Source organism: Arvicanthis niloticus, chromosome 24 (assembly GCF_011762505.2).
Source record: "Arvicanthis niloticus isolate mArvNil1 chromosome 24, mArvNil1.pat.X, whole genome shotgun sequence".
NCBI lineage: Eukaryota > Metazoa > Chordata > Mammalia > Rodentia > Muridae > Arvicanthis > Arvicanthis niloticus.
The window spans coordinates 44760829-44774775 of record NC_133432.1 but is presented as its reverse complement, the minus strand read 5'-3'; the positions used below and the strand labels follow the sequence as shown (position 1 = coordinate 44774775).

General features: G+C 45.7%; 1 pseudogene; it reads left to right on the top strand.

Annotated features, from left to right (window-relative positions):
- Positions 1-7954: 7954 nt before the first annotated feature.
- LOC143437446 (Y-box-binding protein 3 pseudogene) lies at positions 7955-8734 on the top strand (annotated as a pseudogene).
- Positions 8735-13947: the final 5213 nt, after the last annotated feature.

The window sequence follows — 13947 nt, the reverse complement described above, 5'->3', positions numbered from 1 at the left end:
ATCCCTGTGCAGGACAATGAGGAGGATGTTTCTTTGTTGGACAGTAGGAAGGATGACCCTGTAGTGGACAGTGGGGAAGACATCCCTGTTGTGGATAGTGAGGAGGACCTCCCTGTGGTGGACAGTACTCAAGGATTTCCCTGTGGTGAAGAATGGGAAGGATGCCACTGTGGTGGACAGTGGGGAGGACGTCCCTGTGGTGGATAGTTAACAGGAAAGACTTGTGATAGACAGTGTTGAGGAATTCCCTGTGATGAACTGTAAGGAGGACATCCCTGTTGTAGAAAGTAAGATGGAAGTCTCTGTGGTGGACATTCAGAAAGATTTCACTGTGGTGGACAGTTGAGAGAACATCCTTTTACTGGGCAGTAGGAAGGACTGTTCTGTGGTGAAGAGGAGTAGGTCCCTGTGGTGGTCAGTAAGGAAGATGTCACTGTGGTGACAGTAAGAGAACATCTCTGTGGTGGACAGTGAGGAAAACCTCTTTATGATGGACAGAGGGGAGCATCTTTCTGTGGTGAACAGTGGGGAGGACCTCCCTTTGGTGGACAGCAGGAAGGATGTACCTTTGGTGGACAGTAGGGAGCACATCCCTGTGTTGGACAGTAAGGAAAGCATTTTCGTAATGGCAAATGGCTAAATATTCCCTGTGGTGGACACTGGGTTGGACATCTCTGTGGTGGACACTGAGAGGGACATCCTTGTAATAGACATTAAGGTGGATTTTTCTATGGTGGACAGAGGGATGGATGTTCTTGTGTTGAACAGTGAGGAGGAAATTTCTGTGATGGACATTGTGGAGGATGTCCCTTTGATGGTCAGTGGGGAGGACACCCCTGTAAGGGACAGTGGTGAAAATGTCCCTGTGTTACATAGAAGGACATCACTTTGGTGGACAATGGTGAAGATATCCCTGTGGTGGACAATTTGGAAGATGTATTTTTTGTGAATATTGGAGAGGACATCCCAGTTGTGGACCTTGTGGAAGATTTCTCTGTGGTGGACAGTGGGGAATATGTTCCTGTGGTGCAGAGAAGGCTGTCCCTGTGGTGGACAGTTGTGATAATGTCCCTGTGGTGGTCAGTAGGGAGGATGTCCCTGTGGTGGTCAATGGGGTGGACACCCTTGTGGTGGACAGTCAAAGGAAGTTTTTGTGGTACACATGAGGACATCCCTGTGGTAGACAGTGTGGAGGACGTCTCTGTGCTGTAGAAAGGAAAGGACATCTCTGGGTTGGATGGTGGTGAGGTTGTACCTTTGGTGGACAGTGTGGAGGATTTACCTGTGGTGGACTGTGGGGAGGACATTCCTATGAAGGACAGTGAGGAGGACATCACTGTGTTGGACCATGCGGTGGAATTTCCTGTGATGGACAGTGTGGAAAATATCTTTGTTTTGGACAGTGAGGACATATCTGTGGTGGACAGTGGGGAGGATATCCCTGTGGTTGACAATGGGGAGGAAATCACTGTGGTGGAAAGTGAGGATGACGTTTCTGTGGTGGACTGTCAGGAGGACATTTTGTGTTGACAGTGGGGAGGATGTCTTTGTGATGGACAGTCAGGAGGACATTCCTTTGGTTAACAGTGAGGAGGATGTCCCTGTGGTGGACAGTGGGAAGGAAATACCTGTGGTTGACAGTGGAAAGGACATTTTTGTGGTAGACGATGAGGATGAAATCTTTATATTGGACAGTGGAGAGGAACTCCCTGTTGTGGTCAGTAGAGAGGATGTCCCTGTGGTGCACGGGAAAACATCCTGATGGTGGAAATTGAAAGGATGTCCCTGTGGTGGATAGTGTGGAGGAGGTCTCTATGGTTGACAATGGAGAGGACATTCCAGTGGTGGACTGTGGGGAGTATGTCTCTGTGGTGGACAGTGAGATGGATGTCCCTGTGGTGCACAAGAGTATGTCCAGGTTTTGGACATTGTAGAGAATGTCTCTCTGGTGGACAGTGGGAAGGACATCTCTATGGTGGACAGTTTGGAGGATGTCCCTGTGTTGGTCAATGGGAAGGATGCCCCTGTGGTGGACAGTGAGGAGGATGTCCCTGTGATGGACATGGAAGAGAAAGACTCTGTGGTGGACACTGGGGAGGACATTTCAGTGGTAGACATTGAGGAGTACATCCCTGTGTTGGACTGTTGGAAAAACTTACCTGTTATGAACAGTCTGGTGGACATCACTGTTGTGAAAAATTAGGAGGATGTTTTTGTGGTGTACAGTTGGGAGCAAGTCTCTGTGGTTAACAGTTGGGAGGACATCCCTGTGGTGGACAGTGAGAAGGACATCCCTGTTTGGACAGTGGGGAGGACTTTCATGTGATGGAGAGTGGGGAGGACATCTTTGTTGTGTACAGTGATGTTGGGGGCCAACTTTTAGCAGAAAGTGGCTATCAGCTTTGCAGCCATCTTGAGCCATATACCCTGACATGAGACTTGTATTATAATAGCCTACAACAGCTGAGCACACTCTGATAACATCTTGCTTTGGGTCCCCAGGACTTTCCTTGGATGTGTGAGATTAAAGGTGTGTGAGATTAAAGGTGTGTGACTTAAGAGTGTGACCTAGAGATCAGATTTAGAGACAAGACCTAAGGGCATGATTAAAGGTATGACCTGAAGTCATGGCTTAGAAGTGAGACATATAAAAGGATAGAGTCAGTACAGAGAAATTAACAGATTACTTGACATTAGGTAGAAGACACTTGGCTCTAGAGAGAACAATTTGGAGTAACAGAGATTCAGAAACTAAGAGTAGGAGTAGACATTAGACACTGCTAAGAGAACAGGAGTACAACTAGGAACTAGAAGGAGTACAGCTAGGAACTAAGAACTAGGAACTCAAGACTTGGGACTTGGACTAGGAAGAGAGACTGAAGAATAAACGGGACTGAAACACTCTGTCTGGTCTCCATTCTTCGAGTCAGTCCTCACTCTCTCTCCCTTGCTGAACCCCGACCCTCGGACCGGAGCAGCAGTTTGGGCTAGGATACAGTGGCTGCCAAACGAGGGGCAGCCCGGGCCTCAACATTTTGCTCAGGCCACAACATTTTTGGCCACCCAAAGTGGTCCAACTTAGTCCTCAACATTTTTTGGCACCTGAACGTGGGACTAGTTGCGGTCCTTGACATTTTTTGGCACCCAACGTGGGGCTAGTGTGGTCCTCAACATTTTTTGGTTGCCCAAAGTGGGGCAGCCTAGGCACCAACATTTTTGGCACCTGAACGTGGTACTAGTTTGGTTCTCAACACAGTGAGGAGGACATTTCTGCCCATGCCTGTTGGGATTCGATGAGACCCTAGTACGAGGAGAGAAATAATGAAAGAGACAAGAGACACAAGGAAGATGCACTAGTCTGAATGTCTGAACTAGTGCTTAAATTTTATTTTTCAGGCTGCCGTTATAAAAGCAAGCAGGCAGGAGGGTCATCGGACAGTCAGGGTCCAGGGTCATCCAGTAATTGCAGAGTTCTCAAAGCCCACAAGAATTCCTAACCAAAATTACTTATCTAAATATTTTCTCACAAGAAGGCAATTAAAACATTTCTCAGCTCTAGTTGCTCATCTGATTAATATTTTTTCCCTGGCAGAAGGGCAATAAATAAAGTATTCCTTAACTCAGGCTGTTTACATAACTGACAGTTGCCCTCAGGCAGAAGGAGGTCTTGGCTCCCAGCATCTCCTCCTTTCTAACAATTTTTAAAGGAACTGGTCTGAGAAATCGGAAATTTGTGAATCTCATTGATAAATTAGTAGGCATTAACCAGAGGGGGGAAGATTGACCTGATCCTCCCATTATCATTAGAAATGGTGTTTTTGGGGGGAGGAGAGGGTTAAATGTCTCATGTCTTCATAGGATATTGAGGGTCCTAGTCAGTTGCTTTGAGACACAAGAAATTAACTCCAACCTCTATGCAATCAGGTTTGCTTCATGGGGGACTCAGATGCAGACAATTTTGATCCTCCCCCTGTGGTACCTCGTCACACACCCCTTGCAGGTACCCACACTGTGTTTGTGGCATGTGAACCAGCATGCATATATCTGAGTTCTATGCAGCTCCTAAAGGAGATATGTCAACGCAAGTCTCAGCCATGTCTCTATCAGCCAGATCAAGTCTGTGATAAATACTTGTAGAGGTTTAGATGCCAAGGAATCAATTTGTTATTTTACAAAGCCAGTAAGTCTGTTAAAGGCCCAAGAACTGAAAACCAAAAGGAGAAAGGGACTGAGCACAGGGCCCAGGATGAAAGGGAGAAGGGTGATAGGCCAAGGGGAAACAGAAAAGAAGTTTTTAAGCCACCCTTCTTCTTGTTCTCACTGTTTCTTTTGCCATTTTAATCTCTGTCTGATCTTGGCTATACTCTCTCTAACTACCACAGAGTGGTAAGTATAAAAACAGCATTCCTCCTTGAGGGCAGCAAATAGTCCCTTGTTGAAGGAAAGCCAGATCCAGACCTCTGTGTTTTGGGGGGACAACTTCCGACAGCAAAATAAGAGATTTTTCCAGATTAGTGATGTCAATCTCTAGCTCTCTGATGTCCTTGTCAGTGGCCCCTCAAAGTTCCAGTAGTAGAAGTCCTGAGGCTGGCATCAGAATTAGAACTTCCAACAGCAGATACCGTGGGTGGCCTCTTTATCTGGAAAGGAAAAATGAAAGGAATTCTCAGGGAGATCTCTCTTCCCTGGAATTGTCATCATGATCTAAGGCATTTTCCTCATTATCTATTTGTTTTATCAAGCATTCAGGGAGCCATCGGGCTCCTCCTTCTTTTGTGTCAAAAATACAAGCAGAGCCCCTGCCCCAGATAAGGACAGGGTCAGGGCCATTCCATCTAGATGTAAAGGGGTCTCTCCACATAATTGTGGCATAGTTTTTATTGGTCTCAGTATGTCAGAGGCAATCAGCAGCAGATTTGCCAGGAGCATCCAGATTTAGAAAATTGAGAAAAAACAAGTCATGATGAAGAATATTTCTAGGAGACCTCTTCTGGGTGAATAACTGTTGGGCCTAACACGAGGTCTAATCTCCATTCCACTTTCACCCTTCAGTCACTTACACAGGTGGAGGGCGGGAACAGGCCCTAGAGAGATTTACATACTAATGAGGTACCTGAAGGCCAGAGGTGGAGCCATTAAACATTCCTCCCCAGCCCCTCCCACTTTCTCCCCTCCCCTTTTAACTCAGGTTGATCCTGGGTTTATGGGGGGATGCATCCAGATCCATCCACCATCTGACATGTGAATAAACCAGTTTTGGAAACCCAAGGGCTTCCTCGTGTGTTGGGGCTGTGCTGCTATGAGGAACCATGAGGAGCCAGGGAGAGGCTTTTAGTTAATGAACAGCCGTGCCCAACTTCCAGCTGGAGGAGCCCAGAGCGTTCCCAGATGACTACCCACAGCATGGCGGGAAAAACCCTGGGATCCCCAGCCTTTTTTCCCAACATCTGGCACCTCAAATGTGGGGCCTTGGAAGCCACATAGCCATGCAGCCACTGATACCATGGAAAATGTAAGCCACCCAACTCTTGAAACAAGCAATCTGTTTTTTCCTCCTGTGTTTTAGTCGGAAGCCATCACATGGATTTAAGTAAGCCAAAGGAGCTTTTGCTACCTCCTAGCCAGAGCCACTCTGGTGTTGGTTCAAGGCTTCCCTGGCCTCTGCTTGAATCCTGACAACCCACAACGGGCATTGGCAAAGACTCTCTATCTAGACTCTCTTTAAAACAAAAAGAAAACTGGTAACGCAGCAGCCATTTAAAAGCCATAAGGGTGGCTACCAGTTCTTAAATCTGTGGGAAGGCTTGGCACTCTTGGACCATTGTGGAATCCCCCAAAGCCAATAGGCCAAGGGAACGTTCCCATTGGACAAGGCGTTTCTCCTCTTTTTCTATTGAAGACCCCCATACTCGGGAGACCCTTCCTCAAGCCTCCGGAAATTGAGACCACCCAAAGATCACAAGAAACCATACCTGGATGCAATCAGCAGAGGCTTTATTAGGGAAGTAAGCCAGTGGTCAAAATGACAAGCTCTTTCGCTCCAAAAGCAGGGTTTTGGCCTAGAGTGGTGGGTTAAAGGGTCTTTTATAGCATGGGGTGGGGGAAGGAAGGCATTTTCACGTGCTTACACATGAATGGTTGCATTTTTGGGCGGTTACACATGAATAGTTGCATTTTCGCACGGTTACATATGATTGGTTATTTCAAACATCAGCAACTTGCAGAACTGGCAGAACTTGCAGAACCTCAGACCTCCCAGAAAGGGAGGGAGAGAGAGGTAAACACCAGATAGCCCATTACTCACTTGGGCTTCTTGGACTTGTCTGGGCACACCCTTGCATGCCTTTATTTTTGGTCACACTGCCCCTGAAGAGACTTAATATTTTATTTTAACTAAATTTAAAATTGTTGGTGGTCTTTGCTGACCATGAATTTTTGTTATTGTTTCAACACTGCTTTCAAATTTTATTTTCACACTATCATGGGAAACTCCACCTCACGTAAATGTTAATCTCAGGCCAGGCAAATATACTCCCTACTAAAGACCCACACAGGATAAGAATAGGCAAAAAGCAAGCCTCCTTGTTTTGGGAGGAAGTTCTTCAGATAGCACCATGCATGACAGAGGATAATATTTACAGTCCAGACTCATGGAGCAAAGTAGCTTCCCTTATCAAAAACAGAGATAAAAAACCCCCTTGTGAGTTTTTGCCAATATTAGCTGCAATTCAGCAATGTATAGGACCATCAATAATAGGACAGACTGAGAACAACACAGCTCCTGGGGCCCCTCAGTCAAATGAACCCAAAGATCAAGGTCCCAAAAATCACCTTGTTTCAGACCTCGAGGCCCTTACCCAGCTAATAAGAGAGATAAAATCCATATACCCACCCCTCCCCCCTTATGCCTTGGAGGAAATGAAACCATGTGCTCCTCCTGTCCCTCCCTGCCCCATCCAAAGGCAAGGCTCCATTAAAATACCAAAGGAGCTCTCCCCTGCCTTCCCACTTACCTCCCAACCAAAGAGAGATAAGTCCCCTCCCCCTCCTGTTAGCCACAAAAGTATCAGTCCTTCAAAATCCATAGCTAAAACCCAAACTGCTCAAACATTCCTAGTTAATATCCACCCCACTTGAGCTAAACCACTTAACTGGCACCCAATCCAAGCCTCTGACATAAAAGAACTCAGGCAGGCAGTGAAGGAAGATGGCATTCACGCACTGTGGACAAAATCCCTCCTACAGAGCCATATTGTCAACTTAAACACCCCCCCAAGATTAGAGAGATATTTGCCGTTCTGCCCTTCCTGATCCAATGTTTCTAGAATGGGAGGCCTACTATCATGATGAGTGTCGTCAGCAAGTCAGGCAAAACCAGGGAAGGGAAGATGACACTCCATGGGGTTTTTAAGAACTCTTTGGCCAGGAATATTTCTCTACTGGGGCACAACAGGCAAGTCAGCCAGCAGGCTACTATGACCAGGTCCACCTCTGTGCCATTCAAGCCTGGAATAGGCTTACTCCACCTTCAGGGTCATAAGACCCTGCCCACTCCCTGCTCTCCCTTCATCAGAAGCCTGAAGAATCTCTATCTGATTTTATCCTCAGAACTAAAATGAGCTTAGAAAGAAAAATCTCCAACCCCACTGCTAGCGACCTTCTTCTTAAAACCATTGTTTGGGAAGGCATGACTTCTGAGTCTAGGCTAGCTTGCCAGGGTCTCCAGGAGGAGCATCACAATAGGTGGATTGTAGCAACCAGAGAAATAGGAACCCCATCAAATCAGGTCGCATCCATAGCTCAGGCATTTGTGGCAGCAATAAAAACAGAAAAAATCTGCCTCAAATGTGGGGAGACAAGACACTGGAAGGATGAATGCCCTACAACCTGCCATCCCTGGGGCCAGGAGACATAGCGAGACTGTGAACGCTCACCTCCCCTGCCCTCGAGCTACATGAGCCAGGCTGGCGGGGCCACCACCAGTGGCACCATGCTCCCACAGGCTGTGGCGAACACCGCGACATCTGTGGGACCCCCAGACCCTGCGCCTAAGAGCCCTGTGGCCAGCAGTGTGCCCCAGGCCCCAGCACTCACCAGGCTGCTTGCAGGGAGCCCCAGTGGAGACGCAGTCCCCAGGCCAGCCCAGGCCTCATCACCTCCCACAGGCAGTGGGGACGCAAAGAATAAGGTTCTCGCCACCAAAGTCTATGGCACTGTCAAATGGTTCAATATCAAAAATGGATATGGATTTATAAACCAAAATGACACTGAAGAAGATGTGTTTGTACACCAGAGTGCCATCAAGAAGAATAATCCACGCAAGTATCTGCGTAGTGTGGGGGAGGGAGAAATTGTAGAGTTTGATGTGGTTGCAGGAAAAGGGGGTCCTAAAGCAACAAATGTGACTGGCCCAGATAGAGTTCCAGTAGAAGGGAGCAGACATGCTGCTGATCGGCACCAATATGGCAGGTGCCATGGACCTCCCCCTAATGCTGGTGAGATTAGACAAATGAAAGATGGAGTCCCCGAGGGAACACAACTCCTGGTCCATTGGAATCCAACCTACCTCCCGAGGTTCCGCAGGGGACCCACTCACCCAAGCACGAGCCCATATCATTCCCTACAGATGGTAAAGGACACGGAAAGAGCCAGCTCCAAGAGTGTCCCCCCACAGAAATCCTCTCCGAGAAACTCCAGGACAATGAGTAATCCCCAGCCTAGTTCACAAGACTAGGCAGGCTTCTTTCTGTCTCCCTCCTCTCTTTCTCCACATGTTCCTTGTTAGCTTCTTCTAATTTTTAGCTACCACTAGCTCCTGCCTAGTTCAAAAGACTAGGCCCCACTCTTTCTCCATGTGTTCCTGGTCAACTTCTCTACTTTAACTCCTCCTCCTCTTTCTCTCTGTCTGTCTCTCCCTCTCCACGTGCTTTCCAGCTCAAGGGCAAGATGGTGGCGACCCCCTAGCCTCCACTTTGCTCATCCCCCAGCTCCACAGAGAGGGCTCCTTCACAGACAACCGCTGCCTTTCAAGTCACAGTGCCTGCTGTGACTCTCCTAAGACTCCTTCCTTAAGTGAGAGATTCCTACAGCCTTTCATCTCTGACTCTTGGCCCTCCTATCAAGCCTATGTGTCTCTCCCTATAAACTTTCTTCAAGTTAGCCTTTTGATCCTTCTCTACATTTAAAATTTCTAAGGAAAAGAAAGGTGGAATACAGGTCCTCTGCCAGAGCACCCAGAAGCCACATGGCAGAGCAAGGCCCCTCCCCCACTGCTTCTAAACCCACCATACTGCTTATCCCCAACAGGAGGGCCTGCAACAAACGTTCCTGTTTTTCAACCAAAAATTTTGACCGTTTCCTTTTCTTCCTAACAGGAACACCTAGAGCAACAATGCTTATGCCTTTCAACCAAAAATTTTGTTATTTTTTTATTTTAATGCTGCCTTTTCTCTCTAATACTCGTGATATATGTCCAACATTATTTTTTCAACCTTTATAATTTCTTCAAGGTTTAAAAGCCATCTAATTACCTTCCACAGTTTAAGTCAACATGCTGATCACCATTTCTTGAGTCTTAGTTAACAACTAATTTCTTTTACAGGCAAACTAACTGTTGCTGCCAATCCCAGATACAAAATTAACATTGTTTTTCTCCCTCAGCCATCCAAAACCAGACTCAAAAATACCTTCCAGGACTAAAATTTCCTCAAACACCTTTGCTTTTCCAGGAGCTTAATGACAGGCCATAAGGTGCTTGTTCCCAAGCAATTTAATGCTCAGTATCCAGCCTACAGATATGTCCTTACCGGAGATGCTGCTTCCCTACTGTGATTATCTTACAGGTATACCCACAGATCCAACAGAGTCCAGCCATCCTCTGGAACCTGCCCAAGATGCCAAGCTGCTTTCTCCCAGCCACCTCATCTGACTGCAGACTCGAGAGACACACTGAGATCCAGTGACAGCTCCACCTCCTGGAACCTGCCAAGCTGCTTTCTTCCAGCCACCTCATCTGACTGAAGAACCCAGAACATGCTGAGATCCAGAGACCCACACCAGGCTCCAGAGTTGCACGCCAGAACCCAGAGATGTTCACTACAGAAGACAGATCCAGACCTTCCAGCTACAAATGAACTCTTTTGCCAAAGTCACATAGCTAAAGTTACATGTTAGTGAGGAAAACATAATGTCTATTTAGATTAATCAGATGTCATTACCCTCAAACTGTACAACCTGTATTTAATTGTTTCAATGATCCCCTGCCTTCCAAACCCTACCCTCAATTCCCATTACCCTTGACTTAGTTATGCTACACCCTCTGGCCTACATAGTGTTTTCTTTTGACCACCTCATCCAAAATTTTCACTAAAAAAGACTGAGATGTTGGGCTGTGAATAGATAGTTTGGACATAGCCTGGTTGAATGAGCTTTGAACCTCTGAGACCCTTTAAGGGATGGTAGGATGTTCAGCTCTGTTCCTAGGCCCCCTTGAGAGAGTGCTGGGTTTGAGATAGCCGGGGAACCCAACAGGATATTGCCTGTCAGGGACGGCAATTATCTCCCCATGCTCCCAGATTCCAGACTACTCCACAGGGTCCACATCTCTCATTAACCTGCACCTTGCAGACTACAGAAGATACAGAGCTGCCCCTCTTTTTATGAAAGAAAAGAGAGTGGGATCCTGGGCCTTGGACGAGGTAACTCCATTTTACCTGTTACCTTCAGTCAAGCAGGACACAGGTAGAGGGCATGATTAACAAGTCTCTACCTCCAGAGATTTAAATATTAATGAATTATCAAAAGGCCAGGGGCATAGCTAATTAAGTTATTCCCTCCCCTTTTTCCTTCCCTACAAAATTAGACTCCCCTGGCTTTTGGCAGGGGAAGTGCGTACCACCTACATACATTTACCATGTCATGAACAATAGAAGCTTTGGAAAACTGGACTCCACGTGTCGCATGGTCTCTCCGCCAGATTCCCACCTTTTAGAACCCTGGAACCTTGCCAATGCAGCCACCGGCCCGCCCACCAACAGCTGCATGAATGTGGGACCCTCCACTGGTGATGTGGAAAGCCTGCCCAGGACCCTGATGCTGGACCACCCAGGGACCCGGCTCCGGACTCCCTCTTTCCCCGCCCGCGAGATTTCTTCCCCACATATAACTTCCCCTTTTTTAATTCATGTAAAGTTTTCTTGATAGGCTGGTGGGCACGTTCACCAATGCCTTGCCCTTAAGGATTATAAGGGATGTCAGTAATATGTCTGATTTGTAATTGGTGGCAAATCTCTTGAAAATTTTTTCCAGTGTAGCCGGGACCATTGTCAGTCTTAATGATCTTACGCTTACCCATGACAGAGAGACAATTTAAGACATGGGCTATAATGTTTTTTGAAGCCTCTCCAGTATGTAAGCTAGCAAAAATAAATCCACTAAAGGTGTCTATGGTCACATTAAAATATTTAAGACTACTAAATTCAGGAATGTGTGTGACATCCATTTGCCATATTTCATTTGGGACCAAACCTCTGGGGTTAACCCAGGTGTGAGGCGGGCAAAAGTGTGACACAGGTGGGACATTGTTTAAAAATCTGGCATGCCTGTTCATGAGTGATCTTAAAAAGAAGGCAAAGGGTCTGAGCATTTAAATGATGGAAAGCATGGCTCTTCTGGGCCTGTTCTACAGAACCTAACAACACTGTAAAGGTCAAGTGGGTGGCAGCATCTGCACAGGCATTTCCTCTAGAGAGGGGACCATGAGCACAGAGATGTCCAACAAAAAAGATGTGGCATCTAGAGGTAGTCAGCTTTTGAAGCTGAGAAAAAAGAGGGGCAGCATTTGTGGAGGGTCTAATATATGGGACTGTTTCAAGAATGGGAACAGAATGAGCAATATAGGCACTGTCAGTATACAAATTAAAAAGGCAATCTTTTAGTAATTAAAAAATCTTTATTACTGCAAAAAGTTCTACAAGTTGGGCTGATTTAAAATGGGAACAAATAGGGGTAACCTGTCCATTTATAACGTAAGCTTCTGTTCCATTATAGGAGCCATAAGTAAACACCAAACAAGCATTTCATATTGGTTGAGAAGAGTTAAACTTTGGGAAGATAAGGGGATGAATATTAGCAAATTGAAGCAATTTATCAGCAGGGTAATGATTATCAATTATTCCCAAGAAGGAAGGGCAAGCTATGGGCCACTCATCTGTGGTTTGCATGGCATAATTATCTTATCAGAATCTTTTCTAAAAAAAACTGGCGACTCTGTTCCCATCTTAAAAGAATAAGCTTAGCAACCAGAGAAGTATAAGGGATGAGTACTTTAGTGGAGGAAGCTGAAAGGTGGACCCTTAGAAGAGGGCCATGCTGCCAAAACACTCCTGTAGATGTATGCGAGATGGCACAGATAACAAACAGGAGTGGTGTTTCATAAGAAATAAAGAAAAGTCCCTGTTCTTGGATGTCTTTTTCTACCAACCACAAGGCACATGTGGCTGTAGGGGTCAAGGTATGGGGGGAGGAAGGATTGGAATCACCCTTAAGAACATCAAAAAGAGGCTTAAGCTCCACAGTTGTAAGTTTAAGACAAGGTCTGATCCAATTTATATCACCTAACAATTTTTGAAAATCATTAACTGTTTTCAAATGGTCTACTTGGAGCTGGAGTTTTTGGGTAATAATTTTTTGATGACAAAGCTCAAAGCCTAAATAAAAATAAGGTTCTTGTAGCTGAATTTTATCAGGGGCAATCTGGAATCTTCTATCTTCCAGCTTCTGTAATAGTTCTTGACAACAATAAAATAATTCTGTACCATCAGGTCCAGCCAGAAGAATGTCATTCATATAATGGACAATGTAAATAGAGGGCCATTTTCACAAAAGGGATCAACCACTTATGATACAAATTCCTGACATAACGTTGGGCTGTTAGCCATGCCCTGGGGTAGGACCCACCACTGGAAACATGGCATGGGCCATATGAAGTTGGTTACTGGCAGGCTAAAGGCAAACCACTGTCTATCTTTAGGGTGTAAGGTAATGGTGAAGAAGCAATCTTTGAGGTCTATTACTATCTTAAAATATCCAGCAGGAATGGCCACAGGGGTGGGCAATCAAGGTTGTAAGGCTCCCATAGTGAGCATAGTTTTATTAATCTCTCTCATATCTTGTAACAGTCTCCACTTGCCTGATTTTTTCTTAATGACAAAGATAGGTGTGTTCCAAGGGGAGGTGGTAGGTTCTATATTGCAAGCAGCAAGTTGTTCTTGTACTAACATTGTTGCTGGAGCCAGTTTTTCTGAGGTTAATGGCCATTGACTTACCCACACAACTTCATCTGATTTCCATGTAATCTTGTCTGCACGGGGTACAGAGATGTCAACAGTCATTAGTTTAAATTTTCAGCACCAAATTCCAGGTGGTTAAATTTTTGTCACTTTGATAGGTTCTTTTATTCCTTGAGAGTGTTTTCCTAGCCCTTGTCCGGGTCGAAATCCCAGTTTTAGCATTTGATGAGTAACTATCTCATTAGGGCTACACATGATAAGATTCAACTGGCCAAGTCTGTCTCTGCCCCATAGATTAACAGATAAATCAGGCACAACATAAGGCTGTACTGTACCAGAATTTCCTTCTTCATCTACCCATGTGAGGATCTTAGAGCTTTGTTGGGGATTAGAAGTTTGTCCAATGCATTTTAAATGTGTTAATGAGGCTGTCAGAGGCCAGGCAGAAGGCCAGTTTTTTTCCTGAGATAATTGTGGCATTGGCTTCTGTGTCTATAAGGCCTTCAAAAACTTTTCCTTCTAATTTTAATTTAAAGAGGGGTCTATCTTGGGTAATTTGTCGGACCCAAAAAGCATCAGTTGAACCAAGGTTGTTAGAGACCCTAGACTCTAGAAGGAATCTTTGATTAGGATGTTTAAGGGGGACTAAAAACAATTG